Source organism: Manis pentadactyla, chromosome 3 (genome assembly GCF_030020395.1).
Source record: "Manis pentadactyla isolate mManPen7 chromosome 3, mManPen7.hap1, whole genome shotgun sequence".
Lineage (NCBI taxonomy): Eukaryota > Metazoa > Chordata > Mammalia > Pholidota > Manidae > Manis > Manis pentadactyla.
In genome coordinates this window covers 102342207-102362073 of record NC_080021.1, presented here as the reverse complement: position 1 = coordinate 102362073, position 19867 = coordinate 102342207, and the positions used below count along the sequence as shown (strand labels likewise).

Below are 19867 nucleotides of genomic sequence, written 5' to 3'. Positions count from 1 at the left end.
GAAATACGTTATATCTCAGTTTTGGAGGGTCAGAAATGCAGGCCACAGCCTAGCTGGGGGGTTCTGCATCAGGATCTCTAATGAAGCTGCAGTAAGACTGTCATCCAGGGTTCTCTTCATCCCAAGGCTCATCTGGGGCTATCAAACACTCCAGTGTCACTCACATGGTTGTTGCAGGCTCAGCTCCTCACTGGCTTGGCCAGAGGCTTCAGTTCCTTACCATGTGGGCCTCTCAGTGGGGCTGCTTACAACATGGCAGCTTTCTTCCACTGGAGCAAGTGATCCATGAGAAAATAAACTAAATAAAAATATAAAAGTACAAGTGGGCAAAGTGGGAGTCAGTCTTTTTATTTATGTATGTATGTATGTATGTATTTTGTTATCTTTAATCTACAGTTACATGAAGAACATTATGTTTACTAGGCTCCCCCCTTCACCAAGTCCCCCACACACACCCCATTACAGTCACTGTCCATCAGCGTAGTAAGATGCTGTAGAATCACTACTTGTCTTCTCTGTGTTGCACAGCCCTCCCCGTGCCCCCCCCCACATTATACATGCTAATCATAATGCCCCCTTTCTTTTTCCCCCGCCCTTATCCCTCCCTTCCCACCCATCCTCCCCAGTCCCTTTCCCTTTGGTAACTGTTAGTCCATTCATGGGTTCTGTGATTCTGGTGCTGTTTTGTTCCTTCAGGTTTTCTTTGTTTTTATACTCCACATATGAGTGAAATCATTTGGTACTTGTCTTTCTCCGCCTGGCTTATTTCATTGAGCATAATACCCTCTAGCTCCATCCATGTTGTTGCAAATGGTAGGATTTGTTTTCTTCTTATGGCTGAATAATATTCCATTGTGTATATGTACCACATCTTCTTTATCCATTCATCTACTGATGGACACTTAGGTTGCTTCCATTTCTTGGCTATTGTAAATAGTGCTGCGATAAACATAGGGGTACATCTGTCTTTTTCAAACTGGGCTGCTGCATTCTTAGGGTAAAATTAACACACAGAAATCTGTGGCTTTCCTAAAAACTAACAATGAACTAATAGAGAAATCAGGAAAAAAATTCCATTCACAATTGCATCAAAAAGAATAAAATACCTAAGAATAAACCGAACCAAGGAAGTGAAAGACCTATACCCTGAAAACTATAAGACACTCTTAAGAGAAATTAAAGAGGTCACTAACAAATGGAAACTCATCCCATGCTCTTGGCTAGGAAGAATTAATACCGTCAAAATGGCCATTCTGCCCAAAGCAATATACAGATTTGATGCAATCCCTATCAAATTACCAACAACATTCTTCAATGAACTGGAACAAACAGTTCCAGAATTCATATGGAAACACCAAAGACCCCGAATAGCCAAAGCGATCCTGAGAAGGAAGAATAAAGTGGGGCAGATCTCGCTCCCCAACTTCGAGCTCTACTACAAAGCCACAGTAATCAAGACAATTTGGTACTGGCACAAGAACAGAGCCACAGATCACAGTCTTTTATAACCTAATGTTAACATGGCAAACCATCACTTCTTTCCATATGCTGTGGTCACAGAGCCCAACACTGGTACAGTGTGGGGGTGGACTGCACAAGTGTGTGGACACAGGAGGGTGTGGATCACTGGAACATTCTTAGAGGCCACCTTCCACAGAATACATATTTAACAGAAATGGCATTATATGCTATGGCCTGTTCTATAACTTGCTTTTAAAAATCATTTGTAAATCATGCCACATCTTTCCATAGCATTAACTGTTATTTTGTAACATTGGTATTAGTGATTGCATAGTATTCCATTATGTGGATATGTCACAATTTAGTTGTTTAATACCCTAAAATTAGGAAAAACATGACTCTTCTTTCCCATGCTGTGATTAATATCTTTGTAGATCTTTATGAATAGCCGTGATTATTTCCTTAGAATAAGGAGTGGAATTGCTGGATTAAAAATGTACAGAATTCTAAAGCTTTTAATACATACTTACAAATTTCCCTGCAGGAAGTTTTGTAATTGACACTCATATTAACAATATTGATAAATGTGCTTGTGCTTAGGGTTTTCTTAGCACGTGGGTTCCTCTGTCCCATTGGTTCCCTGTCCTGTGAAAGTCAAACTTGAAATTATCAGTTGTCAAATAATTCAGTTCAGAATTTTAAACTGTTAGATCATGCATCAAGATTATTGGGAGTTTTTTTTTTTTTATGTCAGATGTGTTTCTAAAGATACCTAGTTCCTCGACTAGTCAAATTATAGTTTTGCAAATTTATATTTGGAAATAGATGTCTTTGGTCTTTCTGGAGTTTGGGGGCTTTTGTTTTATTTTTTGGTTTGTTTTGTTTCACTTCCCAAATAATTACCAATAGACTCCATAATTATTTGTAACAAATCATTGATTTTACCAGATGTACTAACTTGGCATTGTTAGGTGGATTGTGCTGTGTGTCACCATATCCTGCACTAAGGTGGACACTTTATCACTGGCCCGCATTCTCTACAGCTCAGTGCTTTTTTGAAGCATTGTGGTCCTGATCACATGTGCCCTGTGATCATAAGGTACCCTGGGTCTCCCAGGAGAAAACACCTTGAGAGGAACATGAGAAACTCAGAAGAACATGGGAATTCTGAAGGGAGGAAAGGACATGGACAAAGACGAATAGAGAGCAAGTGGGAAGGAAAAGGAAAAACCTTTCATTTTTGAATCCTGAAAACCTGGGTCTGCTACTTATAAAGCTCTAAGTCCCACCTTGGGCAAATCACTGGTGCCTGTTCTCTCATTTGTACAAGAGAAGCATTGGTTGAGGCTGTCATTCCCTTGTATGTTCTGCCTTTCTGCATTGACCCTCCCACTTGGCTCCAGCATGCCCAGCTCAGTGCTCCAGAGCAGCAGCATAGAAGGTGGTTAAGAGCAGAGACTCTGGGTTTGGAATTCTACCCACTGGCTGTGTGGTCCTAGCTAAGTTATCAACCTCTCTGTGTCACAGATTCCTCAGCTGTGAAATGGGGGCTAATAATAGTACTTAATGTTGCTACAAAGAGTGTATTTACTCAAACTATTTAACCATCCCTGAATGTGCTGAGATCTCCCCCAGAGCTTGTCCCGGTGTGTGAGCAGGATCTCTCCAGTCTCCTTCTGCATCCCCTAAATGATAATTTAGCCCTTCCTGAGAAGCTAAATTGTACATACTGTACATACTGTACATAGTGTAGTGGCACTGGAAATATATAAGGACATGGTCTTGCAGTTTCCTAGTTATCAAGGCAGTTTAAGATATTACAATGTAATACTTGTGCTTAAGATGACTATATACATAGAATTTATCTTCACATATATATGTTTAATAAGCAGATGATGTTTTGAGCTCTAATCCAAAGAAGTTATATTGAATTTTCTACATCCTAGAGCTTCTATCTCTGCTGCTGTTATTCTTCTACTCCTTCTTGCCTCTTTTCCAAATGAATATATTTGAATATGAATTAATAGGGCAGCAGGTATAAAAATATTAAATTCCTGATACAATAAAGCTTTCTCTATGGAGTCATACCTAAATATATGATAACAATATGGCATAGGTCTATAGAAGCAGCATCCTTGCTCTCACTGGTTTTATTTTGTAGACAGCTCACAACAACAAAATCTATTTAGACTTTTTTATACATATGTGACTGGGTGACTAATGGCGCCCCCAGTATCTCCACATCCTAATCCCTGGGCCCTGCAAATATTTCCTTACATGGGAAAAGGGCTTTGCAGATGTGATTAGGAATCTTGAGATGGGGAATTCTCCTGCATTATGCATATGGGCCCACTGTCATCTCAGTGGTCCTTCTAGTAGGGGCGCAGGAGGAGTCATATTCAGAGGAGATAGCAACGTGACAACAGAGCAGAAACTGGAGTGCTGTGCTTTGGAAATGGGGGGAGGGGCCCCAGCCAGGGAATTCAGACAGACGCGGGAGCCTGGGAGAGGCCAGGAAAGGCGACGAAGTGGCTTCTCCCGTTAGAGCCTCCAGAGGGAGCCAGCCAGGGTGACACCTTGTCTTTAGCTCAGTGAAACTGACTTTGGACTTTGACTTCTGAACCCTGAGAAGATAAATTTGTGTTGTTGTTAAGCCCCTAAATTTGCAGTACTTTATTACTACAATAGGAAATTAACACAAGACAGGAATCAGTGAAAACAAAGAAATGTAGTTTATTATGAAGCCTCTAAAATGTAAATTATCTAATTCTGTATTTCTCTCTGAAAGTAATCTCCATGGAGTTGAGCCTTTTGCCATTGAGAATCTCTGTGGTGTAGTTGATCTATTTCCATTTAAATGATCTTTTTAAATTAAAATCTACTGTGAAAAATGTTATTGCCAAATTCCTGGCTATAAAAGATTGTATGTGTACAGAGAAAAGCTAACATTTGGAAAGTCATTCAAAAATAATCAAATGAAATAAAATACATTTTCTGAAAACTTTAAGATTTAAGTATTTAAGACTGGATGGACATTTTAAAGAAAGCATATGTTCTTTAACTTCTTGAACTCAATAGAAGGCTACATTTTTTCATAAGGTCTTTTTACTTTTACTGTACTTAATCAATAATATTATTATTTAAGTAGAAATTATTTCAGTTAAGTGAAAAGTTCCAAGACCGTTTTGTCAGATCAGGAAAAAAAATAGGTATACATCTTCAGGATATATCACTATTTACTGATTAATGATTATTTATGATTAATTCTAATACAGTAATCACTTCAAAACAGTTTTAACACTTTAAATTACCTACTTTAGAGTTGAATCAACAGTAATTGCAATTCCAAAGTGTTTAACAGTTGGATATAGCAATCTGTGACTGCATTAAGAAATTTTCACCTAAACCTGAGTCAGCAAACTGTGGCCCAAAAGCTAAAAATGGGTTTAAATGGTTGAAGAAAGAATAGAAAGAAGACTATCTCATGACACATGAAAGTTGTATGAAATTCAAATATAAATATCCCTAAATAAAGTTTTATTGATTGCTATGGACTGAATGTTTGTATCCCCCCACTAGAGTTCATATGTTGAAATCCTAACCCCCAATATCTTAGGAGATGGGGCCTTCAGAAGGTGAGTAGATCACAAGGGCAGAGCCCTCATGAATGGAATTAGTGCCCTTATTAAAGAGACCCCAGAGGGGGGCGGAGCCAACATGGCGGCGTGAGTAGGACAGTGGGAATCTCCTCCCAAAAACATATATACTTTTGAAAATACAACAAACACAACTAGCCCTAAAAGAGAGACCAGAAGATGCAGGACAGTGGCCAGACTGCAGCTACACCAGCGAGAACCCAGCGACTGGTGAAAGGGGTAAGATACAAGCCCCGGCCCTGCGGGACCCGAGCGCCCCTCCCCCCAGCTCCCGGCGGGAGAACAATAGGCAGAGCGGGAGGGAGACGGAGCCCAGGACTGCCGAACACCCAGCCCCAGCCATCCGGGCCAGAGCGCAGACACAGTATATGCCCAGGGGGCCCTGGATACTGGGAGAACAGGGGGTAAGACCTCAGAGCGGGTGCTGAAGCTGATGCCCCTGTGACAAAGAAAAGCGGGGGCTTTTTGAAAGTCTTAAAGGGACAGGGACTTAACAGCTTGACGGAAACAACCCAGGTCACAGTACAGCAGCTGGAAATTACAGGGAAAACCGGGTGCACTAACCCCCTGGGCAACAGCTCTGAGACCCCTCACGGAGGCAAACAGTCAAGCAGCCCCCCCATCCATCACCCCACCGGGCGCTGCGAAAGCAGAGAAGCAGCCTGAGACAAATTCCGCCCACAGAAAGGGAAATTTCTCCCTCCCGGCCAGGCAAGACACAAAGACCCACTCTACACGCAATTACCCAACACAAGCCACTAGGGGTCGCAGTTGCCCCAGTAAAGAAAGGCCAGTAGTAAGTGAAAATTTTGGCCCTCCCAGCTGACAGTCAATAGCACCTGTCAACATGAAAAGGCAAAAAAATATGATTCAGACAAGACTAACCCAGACAGCTTCGGCATCTGCTACATCTTCCCCTGAGAAGGAATCTGGGGAGATAGATTTAGCCAGTCTACCTGAAAAAGAATTCAAAACAAAAGTCATAACCATGCTGATGGACTTGCAGAGAAATATGCAAGAACTAAGGAAGGAGAATTCAGAAATAAAACAAGCTCTGGAAGGACTTCAAAACAGAATGGACGAGATGCAAGAGACCATTAATGGACTAGAAAACAGAGAACAGGAACGCAGAGAAGCTGATGCAGAGAGAGATAAAAGGATCTCCAGGAATGAAAGAACTTTAAGAGAGCTGAGTGATCAATATAAAAGAAATAATATAAGAATCATAGGCATTCCAGAAGAAGTAGAGAGAGAAAAGGGGATAGAAAATGTCTTTGGGAGGAGGGGGCGGAAGATGGCGGCGTGAGTAGAGCAGCGGAAATCTCCTCCCAAAACAACATATATCTATGAAAATATAACAAAGACAACCCTTCCTAGAATAAAGACCAGAGGACACAGGACAATATCCAGACCACATCCACACCTGAGAGAACCCAGCGCCTCGCGAAGGGGGTAAGATACAAGCCCCGGCCCCGCGGGAGCCGAGCGCCCCTCCCCCCAGCTCCCGGCGGGAGAAGAGCAGGCAGAGCGGGAGGGAGACGGAGCCCAGGGCTGCCGAACACCCAGCCCCAGCCATCCGGGCCAGAGTGCAGGGCCCTCGATACTGGGAAAACAGGGCAGCAAGAACAGTGAGCAGGCACTGGAGGCTGGGCGACAGAGGACATAAGAAAAGCGCGCGACCATTTTTATTTTATTTTTTTTTTTTTGCTTTTTTGCTGCTTTGTTTTGGCGAGCGCTTTTTGGAAGTCTTAAAGGGACAGGGACCCCAATATTAGGGAAACAGGGCAGAAAGACCGGTGAGCAGAGGCCTGAGGCTGGCACCGAAGAATAAAGAAAAACGAACGACCACCTTTTTTTTTTAATTAAAAAATTTTTTTTTTTTAATTAAAAAAATTTTTTTTTCTTGTTTTTTTTTGTGGTCGTTGTTTTGTTTTGGCGGGTGCTTTTTGGAAGTCTTAAAGGGGCAGGGCGGGTCACTTAATCCAGAGGTAGGGAATCCGGGATCTCTGGGCACCCTAACCCCTGGGCTGCAGGGAGCAGGGAGGCCCCTTACGGAGATAAATAGCCTCCCAGCAGCTCCTGCTCCAACGCGACTCCACCATTTTGGAGTAGCTGCCCGAGCCAGGCCACGCCCACAGCAACAGCGGAGATTAACTCCATAGCAGCCGGGCAGGAAGCAGAAACCCTGTCTGCGCGCAGCTGCGCAGCACAAGCCACTAGAGGCCGCTGTTCTCCCAGGAGAGGAGGGCCACAAACCAACAAGAAAGGAAGTCCTTCCAGCCGTCACTCGTCCCAGTTCTGCAGACTATTCCTATCACCATGAAAAGGCAAAGCTACAGGCAGACAAAGATCACAGAGACAACACCAGAGAAGGAGACAGACCTAACCAGTCTTCCTGACAAAGAATTCAAAATAAGAATCATAAACATGCTGACAGAGATGCAGAAAAATACGCAAGAAAAATGGGATGAAGTCCGGAAAGAGATCACAGATGCCAGAAAGGAGATCGCAGAAATGAAACAAACTCTGGAAGGGTTTATAAGCAGAATGGATAGGATGCAAGAGGCCATTGATGGAATTGAAATCAGAGAACAGGAACGCATAGAAGCTGACATAGAGAGAGACAAAAGGATCTCCAGGAATGAAACAATATTAAGAGAACTGTGTGACCAATCTAAAAGGAGCAATATCCGTATTATAGGGGTCCCAGAAGAAGAAGAGAGAGGCAAAGAGATGGAAAGTATCTTAGAAGAAATAATTGCTGAAAACTTCCCCACACTGGGGGAGGAAGTAATCAAACAGACCACGGAAATACACAGAACCCCCAACAGAAAGGATCCAAGAAGGGCAACACCAAGACACATAATAATTAAAATGGCAAAGATCAAGGACAAGGAAAGAGTGTTAAAGGCAGCTAGAGAGAAAAAGGTCACCTATAAAGGGAAACCCATCAGGCTAACGTCAGATTTCTCAACAGAAACCCTACAGGCCAGAAGAGAATGGCATGATATATTTAATACAATGAAACAGAAGGGCCTTGAACCAAGGATACTGTATCCAGCACGACTATCATTCAAATATGACAGTGGGATTAAACAATTCCCAGACAAACAAAAGCTGAGGGAATTTGCTTTCCACAAACCACCTCTACAGAACATCTTACAGGGACTGCTCTAGATGGGAGCACTCCTAGAAAGAGCACAGCACAAAACAACCAACATATGAAGAATCGAGGAGGAGGAACAAGAAGGGAGAGAAGAAAAGAATCTCCAGACAGTGTATATAACAGCTCAATAAGCGAGCTAAGTTAGGCAGTAAGATACTAAAGAGGCTAACCTTGAACCTTTGTTAACCACGAATTTAAAGCCTGCAATGGCAATAAGTACATATCTTTCAATAGTCACCCTAAATGTTAATGGGTTGAATGCACCAATCAAAAGACACAGAGTAACAGAATGGATAAAAAAGCAAGACCCATCTATATGCTGCTTACAAGAAACTCACCTCAAACCCAAAGACATGTACAGACTAAAAGTCAAGGGATGGAAAAACATATTTCAAGCAAACAACAGTGAGAAGAAAGCAGGGGTTGCAGTACTAATATCAGACAAAATAGACTTCAAAACAAAGAAAGTAACAAGAGATAAAGAAGGACACTACATAATGATAAAGGGCTCAGTCAAACAAGAGGATATAACCATTCTAAATATATATGCACCCAACACAGGAGCACCAGCATATGTGAAACAAATACTAATAGAACTAAAGAGGGATATAGACTGCAATGCATTCATTCTAGGAGACTTCAACACACCACTCACCCCAAAGGATAGATCCACTGGGCAGAAAATAAGTAAGGACACGGAAGCACTGAACAACACAGTAGAGCAGATGGACCTAATAGACATCTATAGAACTCTACATCCAAAAGCAGCGGGATATACATTCTTCTCAAGTGCACATGGAACATTCTCCAGAATAGACCACATACTAGGCCACAAAAAGAGCCTCAGAAAATTCCAAAAGATTGAAATCCTACCAACCAACTTTTCAGACCACAAAGGCATAAAACTAGAAATAAATTGTACAAAGAAAGCAAAGAGGCTCACAAACACATGGAGGCTTAACAACACGCTCCTAAATAATCAATGGATCAATGACCAAATCAAAATGGAGATCCAGCAATATATGGAAACAAATGACAACAACAACACTAAGCCCCAACTTCTGTGGGACACAGCAAAAGCAGTCTTAAGAGGAAAGTATATAGCAATCCAAGCATATTTAAAAAAGGAAGAGCAATCCCAAATGAATGGTCTAATGTCACAATTATCGAAATTGGAAAAAGAAGAACAGATGAGGCCTAAGGTCAGCAGAAGGAGGGACATAATAAAGATCAGAGAAGAAATAAATAAAATTGAGAAGAATAAAACAATAGCAAAAATCAATGAAACCAAGAGCTGGTTCTTCGAGAAAATAAACAAAATAGATAAGCCTCTAGCCAGACTTATTAAGAAGAAAAGAGAATCAACACAAATCAACAGTATCAGAAACGAGAAAGGAAAAATCACGACGGACCCCACGGAAATGCAAAGAATTATTGGAGAATACTATGAAAACCTATATGCTAACAAGCTGGGAAACCTAGGAGAAATGGACAACTTCCTAGAAAAATATAACCTTCCAAGATTGACCCAGGAAGAAACAGAAAATCTAAACAGACCAATTACCAGCAACGAAATTGAAGAGGTAATCAAAAAACTACCAAAGAACAAAACCCCTGGGCCAGATGGATTTACCTCGGAATTTTATCAGACATACAGGGAAGACATAATACCCATTCTCCTTAAAGTTTTCCAAAAAATAGAGGAGGAGGGGATACTCCCAAACTCATTCTATGAAGCTAACATCACCCTAATACCAAAACCAGGCAAAGACCCCACCAAAAAAGAAAACTACAGACCAATATCCCTGATGAACGTAGATGCAAAAATACTCAACAAAATATTAGCAAACCGAATTCAAAAATACATCAAAAGGATCATACACCATGACCAAGTGGGATTCATTCCAGGGATGCAAGGATGGTACAACATTCGAAAGTCCATCAACATCATCCACCACATCAACAAAAAGAAAGACAAAAACCACATGATCATCTCCATAGATGCTGAAAAAGCATTTGACAAAGTTCAACATCCATTCATGTTAAAAACTCTCAGCAAAATGGGAATAGAGGGCAAGTACCTCAACATAATAAAGGCCATCTATGATAAACCCACAGCCAACATTATATTGAACAGCGAGAAGCTGAAAGCATTTCCTCTGAGATCGGGAACTAGACAGGGATGCCCACTCTCTCCACTGTTATTTAACATAGTACTGGAGGTCCTAGCCACGGCAATCAGACAAAATAAAGAAATACAAGGAATCCAGATTGGTAAAGAAGAAGTTAAACTGTCACTATTTGCAGATGACATGATACTGTACATGAAAAACCCTAAAGACTCCACCCCAAAACTACTAGAACTGATATCGGAATACAGCAAAGTTGCAGGATACAAAATCAACACACAGAAATCTGTGGCTTTCCTATATACTAACAATGAACCAACAGAAAGAGAAATCAGGAAAACAACTCCATTCACAATTGCATCAAAAAAAATAAAATACCTAGGAATAAACCTAACCAAAGAAGTGAAAGACTTATACTCTGAAAACTACAAGTCACTCTTAAGAGAAATTAAAGGGGACACTAACAGATGGAAACTCATCCCATGCTCGTGGCTAGGAAGAATTAATATCGTTAAAATGGCCATCCTGCCCAAAGCAATATACAGATTTGATGCAATCCCTATGAAACTACCAGCAACATTCTTCAATGAACTGGAACAAATAATTCAAAAATTCATATGGAAACACCAAAGACCCCGAATAGCCAAAGCAATCCTGAGAAAGAAGAATAAAGTAGGGGGGATCTCACTCCCCAACTTCAAGCTCTACTATAAAGCCATAGTAATCAAGACAATTTGGTACTGGCACAAGAGCAGAGCCACAGACCAATGGAACAGACTAGAGAATCCAGACATTAACCCAGACATATATGGTCAATTAATATTTGATAAAGGAGCCATGGACATACAATGGCGAAATGACAGTCTCTTCAACAGGTGGTGCTGGCAAAACTGGACAGCTACATGTAGGAGAATGAAACTGGACCATTGTCTAACCCCATATACAAAAGTAAACTCAAAATGGATCAAAGACCTGAATGTAAGCCATGAAACCATTAAACTCTTGGAAGAAAACATAGGCGAAAACCTCTTAGACATAAACATGAGTGACCTCTTCTTGAACATATCTCCCCGGGCAAGGAAAACAACAGCAAAAATGAGTAAGTTTGACTATATTAAGCTGAAAAGCTTCTGTACAGCAAAAGACACCATCAATAGAACAAGAAGGATCCCTACAGTATGGGAGAATATATTTGAAAATGACACATCCGATAAAGGCTTGACGTCCAGAATATATAAGGAGCTCTCACGCCTCAACAAACAAAAAACAAATAACCCAATTAAAAAATGGGCAGAGGAACTGAACAGACAGTTCTCCAAAAAAGAAATACAGATGGCCAACAGACACATGAAAAGATGCTCCACATCGCTAATTATCAGAGAAATGCAAATTAAAACTACAATGAGGTATCACCTCACACCAGTAAGGATGGCTGCCATCCAAAAGACAAACAACAACAAATGTTGGCGAGGCTGTGGAGAAAGGGGAACCCTCCTACACTGCTGGTGGGAATGTAAACTAGTTCAACCATTGTGGAAAGCAGTATGGAGGTATATCAAAATGCTCAAAACAGACTTACCATTTGACCCAGGAATTGCACTCCTAGGAATTTACCCTAAGAACGCAGCAATCAAGTTTGAGAAAGACAGATGCACCCCTATGTTTATTGCAGCACTATTCACAATAGCCAAGAATTGGAAGCAACCTAAATGTCCATCAGTAGATGAATGGATAAAGAAGATGTGGTACATATACACAATGGAATACTACTCAGCCATAAGAAAAGGGCAAATCCAATCATTTGCAGCAACATGGATGGAGCTGGAGGGTATTATGCTCAGTGAAACAAGCCAAGCGGAGAAAGAGAAATACCAAATGATTTCACTTATCTGTGGAATATAAGAAAAAAGGAAAAACTGAAGGAACAAAACAGCAGCAGAATCACAGAACTCAAGAATGGACTAACAGGTACCAAAGGGAAAGGGACTGGGGAGGATGGGTGGGTAGGGAGGGATAAGGGGGGGAGAAGTAGGGGGGTATTAAGATTAACATGCATGGGGGGGTAGGAGAAAAGGGAGGGCTGTACAACACAGAGAAGGCAAGTAGTGATTCTACAACATTTTGCTATGCTGATGGACAGTGACTGTAAAGGGGTTTATAGGGGAGACCTGGTACAGGGGAGAGCCTAGTAAACATAATATTCGTCATGTAAGTGTAGATTAGTGATAGCAAAAAAAAAAAAAAAAAAAAAAAAGGGCAGTTCCTGTGTGGTAACCTCCAACGAGTTCTACACAATGGTATAAAGGGCATATAAAAGTGTAGGCAAAGGGTCTGTTTGTGTTTATACAGAGGATCAAAGCCTAATTGGGCTACCCCAAAAATGAACTAAGATACAATATGAAAAAGAACTTCCAACATCTGCACTCTCTGGAAGACTCATGCCAGAAGATGATCATCAAAAAACCCCAACAAAGATCCATGCACTGCTACAGCTGTAGATGCACTCATCCCACCAGTTCCTGGACTTGCCATGGGAATGAGGAAGGAGATATCTAAGCTGGCCTGTGCATACAGTAAAACAACAAAATTGGACTGGATCTATACTGTTGGAACTCAACCAAGAATTTGGAGAAGTGCAAATTGTAGCGCTCCAAAGTCTTACAACTACAAACTATTTATTGTTAAAAGAACATATGGCATGTGAACAGTCCCCAGGAATGGGTTGTTTTAATTTGTCTGATTTCTCTCAGACTGTTCAAGTTCATTTGGACAATATCCACCATATCATAGATAAGTTTTCACAAATGCCTAAGGTGCCTAACTGGTTTTCTTGGTTTCACTGCAGATGGCTAGTAATTACAGATATGCTTTGGTTATGTAACTATACTCCTATTATGTTAATGTGTGTGTGCAATTTAAGTAGTAGCTTAAAACCTATACATGCTGAAGTTACTCTACAAGAAGATATATCAAAGAAATAATCAATCTTCCCATGTTTTCTTCCGCCTGCTACTTCTATAGCTTTTCTTCTTCCTTCCTAATTACAACCCTTAAATAGAATTCGTGCCTCATATCAAATTTACCGAGTATCATAATTCTTCCAAGTGGTAAAGATACCTCAAGACAAATGCTGGGCATAGAAGCCACAGGGCATAAATATGCAAAGAAGTAAAAAGCTAACTTTTTCAAACAATAAGGCTTCTCTCTCACTTACCAACTTCACATTTCCCTGTATGGCCCCGGAAGATGACTGGTTAGCCAGAGACGGGTAAGATTCCTCAAGGGAGGAACAACCTAAGACAGGCACAGTCGCAGGGGGCCATCAGGTGAGAAATTGGGGATCAACAGAGGTGAGGCTTAGAACCTCACCCCCCCGTTCTGAGAGAAATCTTCTGCATACGTGGATGTTTTATTGCCCTGGTCTAGCTTGGATTAACACATAGTCTACAGGCACACACCTGATCATCTACATTTGCTCTCTTACAACACTAAACTGTGTTTTCTACCTTTCTCTTGTATCTACCTACCACTTCAGCATTTTATTAAAAATAATAATAATAAAGAGAGAAATGTGGTATCCACATATAAATCAAGTATAAAAACCAAATGAGTATTCATATTTGAACTGACTGTTTATAGTTCATAATGCATGAGCAAAACCAAAAGTTTCTGTGATGACTGCCCTTGTACTGTTCACTATGTAACTTATTCATTATGTAAGAATTTGTTCTCCATGTAAGAACTTGTTTGTTATGCCTCAGAAGATTGGAGACTGACAAAAATTAGGCTTGGGGTGGAATAATGATTGTGCATTGAGCATTGACTCCCCTATACAGAATTTTATTGTCGTTAACAACCATTTGATCAATAAATATGAGAGATGCCCTCACAAAAAAAAAAAAAAAAAAGGGACAGACTTCCAATGGTAAAATAAATTAGTAACCGGGATGTAATGTATAGCATAAGGAATATAGTCAAGATATTGTAACAGCTTGGTAGGGTGATAGCTGGAACCTAGAATTATGTATATAAATGTTCTACCACTGTGTTGTACACTTGAAACTCATGTAATGTAATACTGTGTGTCAACTACCCTTCAATAAAAAATAATTATTAAAAAAAAAAAAAAAAAAAAAAAAAAAGAAAATGTCTTTGAAGAAATAATTGCTGAAAATTTCCCCAAACTAGGGGAAGAAATGGCCTCTCAGACCACAGAGGTACACAGAACTCCCATGACAAGGGATCCAAGGAGGGCAACACCAAGACACATAATAATTAAAATGGCAAAGATCAAAGACAAGGACAAAGTATTACAAGCAGCCAGAGAGAAAAAAAAGGTTACCTACAAAGGAAAACCCATCAGGCTATCATCAGACTTCTCAACAGAAACCCTACAGGCCAGAAGAGAATGGCATGATATACTTAATGCAATGAAACAGAAGGGCCTCGAACCAAGACTACTGTATCCAGCACGAATATCATTTAAATATGAAGGAGGGATTAAACAATTCCCAGACAAGCAAAAGTTGAGGGAATTTGCCTCCCACAAACCACCTCTACAGGGCATCCTACAGGGACTGCTCTAGATGGGAGCACTCCTAAAAAGAGCACACAACAAAACACCCAACATATGAAGAAGGGAGGAGGAGGAATAAGAAGGGAGAGAAATAAAGAATCATCAGATTGTGTTTATAATAGCTCAACAAGCGAGTTAAGTTAGACAGTAAGACAGTAAAGAAGCTAACCCTAAACCTTTGGTAACCACAAACTTAAAGCCTGCAATGGCAATAAATTCATACCTTTCAATAATCACCCTAAATGTAAATGGACTGAATGCACCAATCAAAAGACACAGAGTAATAGAATGGATAAAAAAGCAAGATCCATCCATATGCTGCTTACAAGAGACTCACCTCAAACCCAAAGACGCGCACAGACTTAAAGTCAAGGGATGGAAAAAGATATTTCAAGCAAACAACAGAGAGAAGAAAGCAGGTGTTGCAATTCTGGTATCAGACAAAACAGACTTCAAAATAAAGAAAGTAACAAAAGACAAAGAAGGACATTACATAATGATAAAGGGCTCAGTCCATCAAGAGGATATAACCATTATAAATATATATGCACCCAATACAGGAGCACCAACATACCTGAAACAAATATTAACAGAACTAAAGGAGGAAATAGAATGCAATGCATTCATTCTAGGAGACTTCAACACACCACTCACTCCAAAGGACAGATCCACCAGACAGAAAATAAGTAAGGACACAGAGGCACTGAACAACACACTAGAACAGATGGACCTAATAGACATCTACAGAACTCTACATCCAAAAGCAACAGGATACACGTTCTTCTCAAGTGCACATGGAACATTCTCCAGAATAGACCACATACTAGGACACAAAAAGAGCCTCAGTAAAGAGACCCCAGAGAGCTCTCTGGACCCTCCCACCATGTGAGGACACAGTGAGAAAATGCCATCTGTGAACTAAGTTCATAAGCTTCCTAGTTCATGTGTTTTGGGTTTCTTTTTACCAGCCTGAAGAGACTGTTGGAACACAGTTGTGCCCATTTGCTTGCTTTTGGCCTATATGAGAGCTTTCTCACTACACCAGCAGAGCTAAGTAGTTGTACCAGAGACTGTATATCCCCACAAACTGAAAATATTTGCCATCCAGCCTATTACAGAAAAATTTTGTGATCCCTGATCCAAAATGCATTCAACAAGATCTCTCTTACCATTCTAGTATTAGGCTGCAAGTATACTCTATACTCTGCAGCACCAAACCCAGGGTGCCTCATAGAGTCACATTCTGCACTTGCTGTTTTGCGGGTCGCCCTCCAGGGTTTTGCCAGGAATGACTGTTGATGCTCAGAGTGATAACACCCTTGTTATAGGGCAAGACTTCAAACTCCATAAAGAAAGATGAAATCCTTTTTTAGTTCCATGGAACTTCTATTTGAAAAATAAGTCCACATTTTAACTCTAGCTCAAATACTTCAGTCCATGACTGCCAGATAATTGAAATTTTACTCTTACAAGAAAGACCTACAGGTGCTTCATTTCAAACACTGGAGAGTGGAGTCAATTACTGATGCTGTGACTTATCACTACTGTCTTTTTTTAATAGTTACAGTTGTCTTTAAAATTTTTCTTTTGGAACAGGCAAAAAATTTCTCATAAAAATAAGTACCTCCTTATTTCAATCCCCATGCACATCAGAAGTGACCCAATAGATTAACACTCCCTTAGAGCATAAGCAAAGTTCGATTTTATTTAGTATGTTACAACAGTATGAATTGGCTTATTGTTATGAGTACTCTCGGTACACATTTAAAAAATGATTTTTTAAAAGATGTACAACTTGCATGTACTAGAATTGAAACCTTTGCTGAATTTATGTGCAGTGCTAAAGCCATCATGTTAAAATGCCACTTGATGTATGGCATAAGGGAGGACTCTAGTGAATATAAGTCTTTTCCTTTGAGAAATTAGCTGATTTGTTGAACTGATGATCTTCTAATGATTTTCTCTCACTGGAAGAGCAGCACAGTGCCTGTCTCCTAGGCACTAAGTTGTGTCTGAGGGGATGGGACCAAGTGGACATACATACCTTCTTATCAATCATGTGCAGTGGGGCAGCTTCACCTTTGAAAGAAGCAGTTTTCCTTCCCAGGTCCAGCAGATGAAGTTTTATTGGTCAGAGCATCTTAGCTGAGGCTTTCGGAACAGTAAGAGATGATTATGTCAGCTTGCCTTTACAGGCATTTACTCTCTTTAGCCTGTAACTGGGACAGCAGATGCCTGTTCCATGTTCTGGGTTGTCAGACTGTGATATGACTTGTTTCCCTGGGGAATGGTCACTTACAAACATGCAAACCAGGTCAGTGGTTTGAATTTAAAGTGACCGACTGACATTGAGTGGCAAACAAATCAAGATTTAAGATTCTGCATGTGATAAGTTTCTGCTATTTAATGATAACCTAGGTTACTTGCTTTGAATCTCTCATTCTAATGCAACTACAGAAACAAAAGCATATTCTAAGTGAAACTACATTGTGGAATCCAGGTCTAACTGCCTTCCCAAAACACAGTCTGCAGTGTGTGTATGGGTTGCTATAGAAATGGTGGTTACTGAACCAGCTTCCTATCATGTATGGTACATACGTAACAGGCACTCAGGAATGTCCACTCATCATTGATCCACAGTGCATCTATCTCCGCTTCAGAGGGTGAATGCTATCACTGAAGCTGTGCTCAATGAACTAGTCTTTTTAGGTAAGTCATGGCCAGCCTGCCTTTGAAGCTGGAGCTTGATTTAAAATATAGACCTAAGATTTTTTTCCATTTCATTTTTATTTTGAGGTGGGTGGGTGGGGAGAAGGAAGAGATGGGAGTTCGTAAAGCACTGAATTATGCTTGTAACTTTAAGAAAATAAAGAGTAATATCACAGGCTTATCTTTTTCTCTGTATATCATGAGCCACATGTCCAGATGGAAGGTAAAATACTGAAGTGTAGTGATTTAATTACCAGGATGAACCATATTATATTGGGTGGGCAAAGTTAAAGTACAAGAAGGGAGTTCATATTTCTAAACAAGTATGTATTTACATGTGTGATGCTAATTTTAGAACTGTACCTATCAACTTTTTTTTAAAGAACAGACTCAGTCATTAAGGGTATAAAACAAAGAAAGCAGCGGACTTACCTTTCTAAATGTAATGCCAGCATATCCTTAAGAAAGATGATCTGAAATAGGTCTTCTCACAGTGAAGGCTGTTTCTTAGAAACAAAACAATAACTCTCAGGAAAAGAGTCTCTATTTTCCCAGATGTTAAAATTGTCCATAATGAATCAGGCTTCTATTAGATACAGAGGAGAAAAAAAGGTAACTTACCTTCAAAGAAAGCTGAGTAAAGTGATATTACAGGTAGGAGAGGACACCGGAGGCCCCTGTGGGACTTACTCAGGCAAACAGTGACAGTCCAGTGAAAATTTTTTCTTACCAGAGAGCTCGGCTGCCAGGTGGCCAACAAACCATGATTTGTATTTGAGACACAGATTGGTATCTTTTGCACTGCAGACCATTCGTGTCACGGTTGAGATGTTCCGCTCCTGCTGTCTGAATGGAGTAGAGTCGGGCTGCCTCACACGTGCACTGCCCTCAGGGAGAATGCATGCTGAGTGATCTCAGAACACGGACATTTGTTTTTCAATGTTGCTTAGCAACTCCAAAAAACAATTTTGTGATATCAATCCAGCCCTAAAAATTGCTAAGCCTTTTGTGTTTGTAATCCCTCCCCCCCAAATTGAGAATTTTCAGAGAAAAATACCATCACATTATCTATACTGTAGTTGTGGTTCAGGGCCACTTTTGTTCTGAAACCCTATTCCTAGAGACTTCATTTTCCTAAGTGGCATTTTATATAGAGCTAGAACTTCCCATGCTTGACTTCAACTGAAACAATTTTTGGCAAGCTTTACAAATAACTGTTGCCACTTTGTGGTCTCAAAGTGTATAGATCAATATGTTCCTCCTGAAACAAAATGTGTCTTACGTTATATTACAGTCAACTCTTAATGACCACTTATAGAGTATTCACTTTGTGGATTATCTGTGGAAAGTGTATATCCTCCTCTTAGCTTCCCCACCACCTGGAAGCCTCAGAGCCTTCTTGCTTTGCTGCCACTGGCCTGAATTTTAAGCACTGCATCTAACATGCTTAATCTAAAACCAGTCTGGGTGTAAAATAATTGGAAAGGTAAAACTGCCAAAATTTATTTCAAAACCAAATAATTTGTCAGTGTCAGTGTTTTCAATCATCTCTACTGAAAAGGATAATTGAAAGGTAAAATTATTTTTGGTAGAACTGAATACCATACTGTTTGTACAGTGTAAAGCAGGTGTTACAGAGCATGGGTAGCATGTAGCCCAGCAATTGAGACAGCCCAGACTTGAGTACTGGCTCCTTCTCAGGTTACTAGTTCTCTGATCTTGAGCAAGTCTCTAGCCTCCCTGGGCCTCAGTTTTCTCCTCTATAATATAGGGATAATAATAGTCATTGTTCCCACCTCATACAACTGTTATAAATGGAGAATGTGTACAACAGTACTTGGTGCTCAGTGAAGAGATCTATGCCTGTTAGCCATTTTAATTTTTTTTCTAGATAACATATTTGTTAAAGTAATAAGACATAACAATTTAAGCTTTCAAATTACATTCAAAATATTTTTATATGTTTCAGTTGTCCATTATAATTCAACATCTATATATACTACAAAGTGATCACCCAAAAGTCTAGTTGCCATCACCATACATTTGACCCCTTTGCTTCTGGTACCTGCTAATCTGTTCTCTATCTATGAGTTTGTTTTTGTTTTGTTTTGTTTGTTCATTTGTTTTTAGATTCCACATATGAATGAAACCATATGGTATTTGTCTTTCT

The 19867-nt window shown here is 40.2% G+C and overlaps 1 protein-coding gene across 2 annotated transcripts in view; it reads left to right on the top strand.

The window, feature by feature from the left end:
• The window catches only part of FAM171A1 (family with sequence similarity 171 member A1), a 115071-nt gene that overhangs the window by 77358 nt on the left and 17846 nt on the right, over positions 1-19867 (top strand). The window lies entirely within an intron of this gene.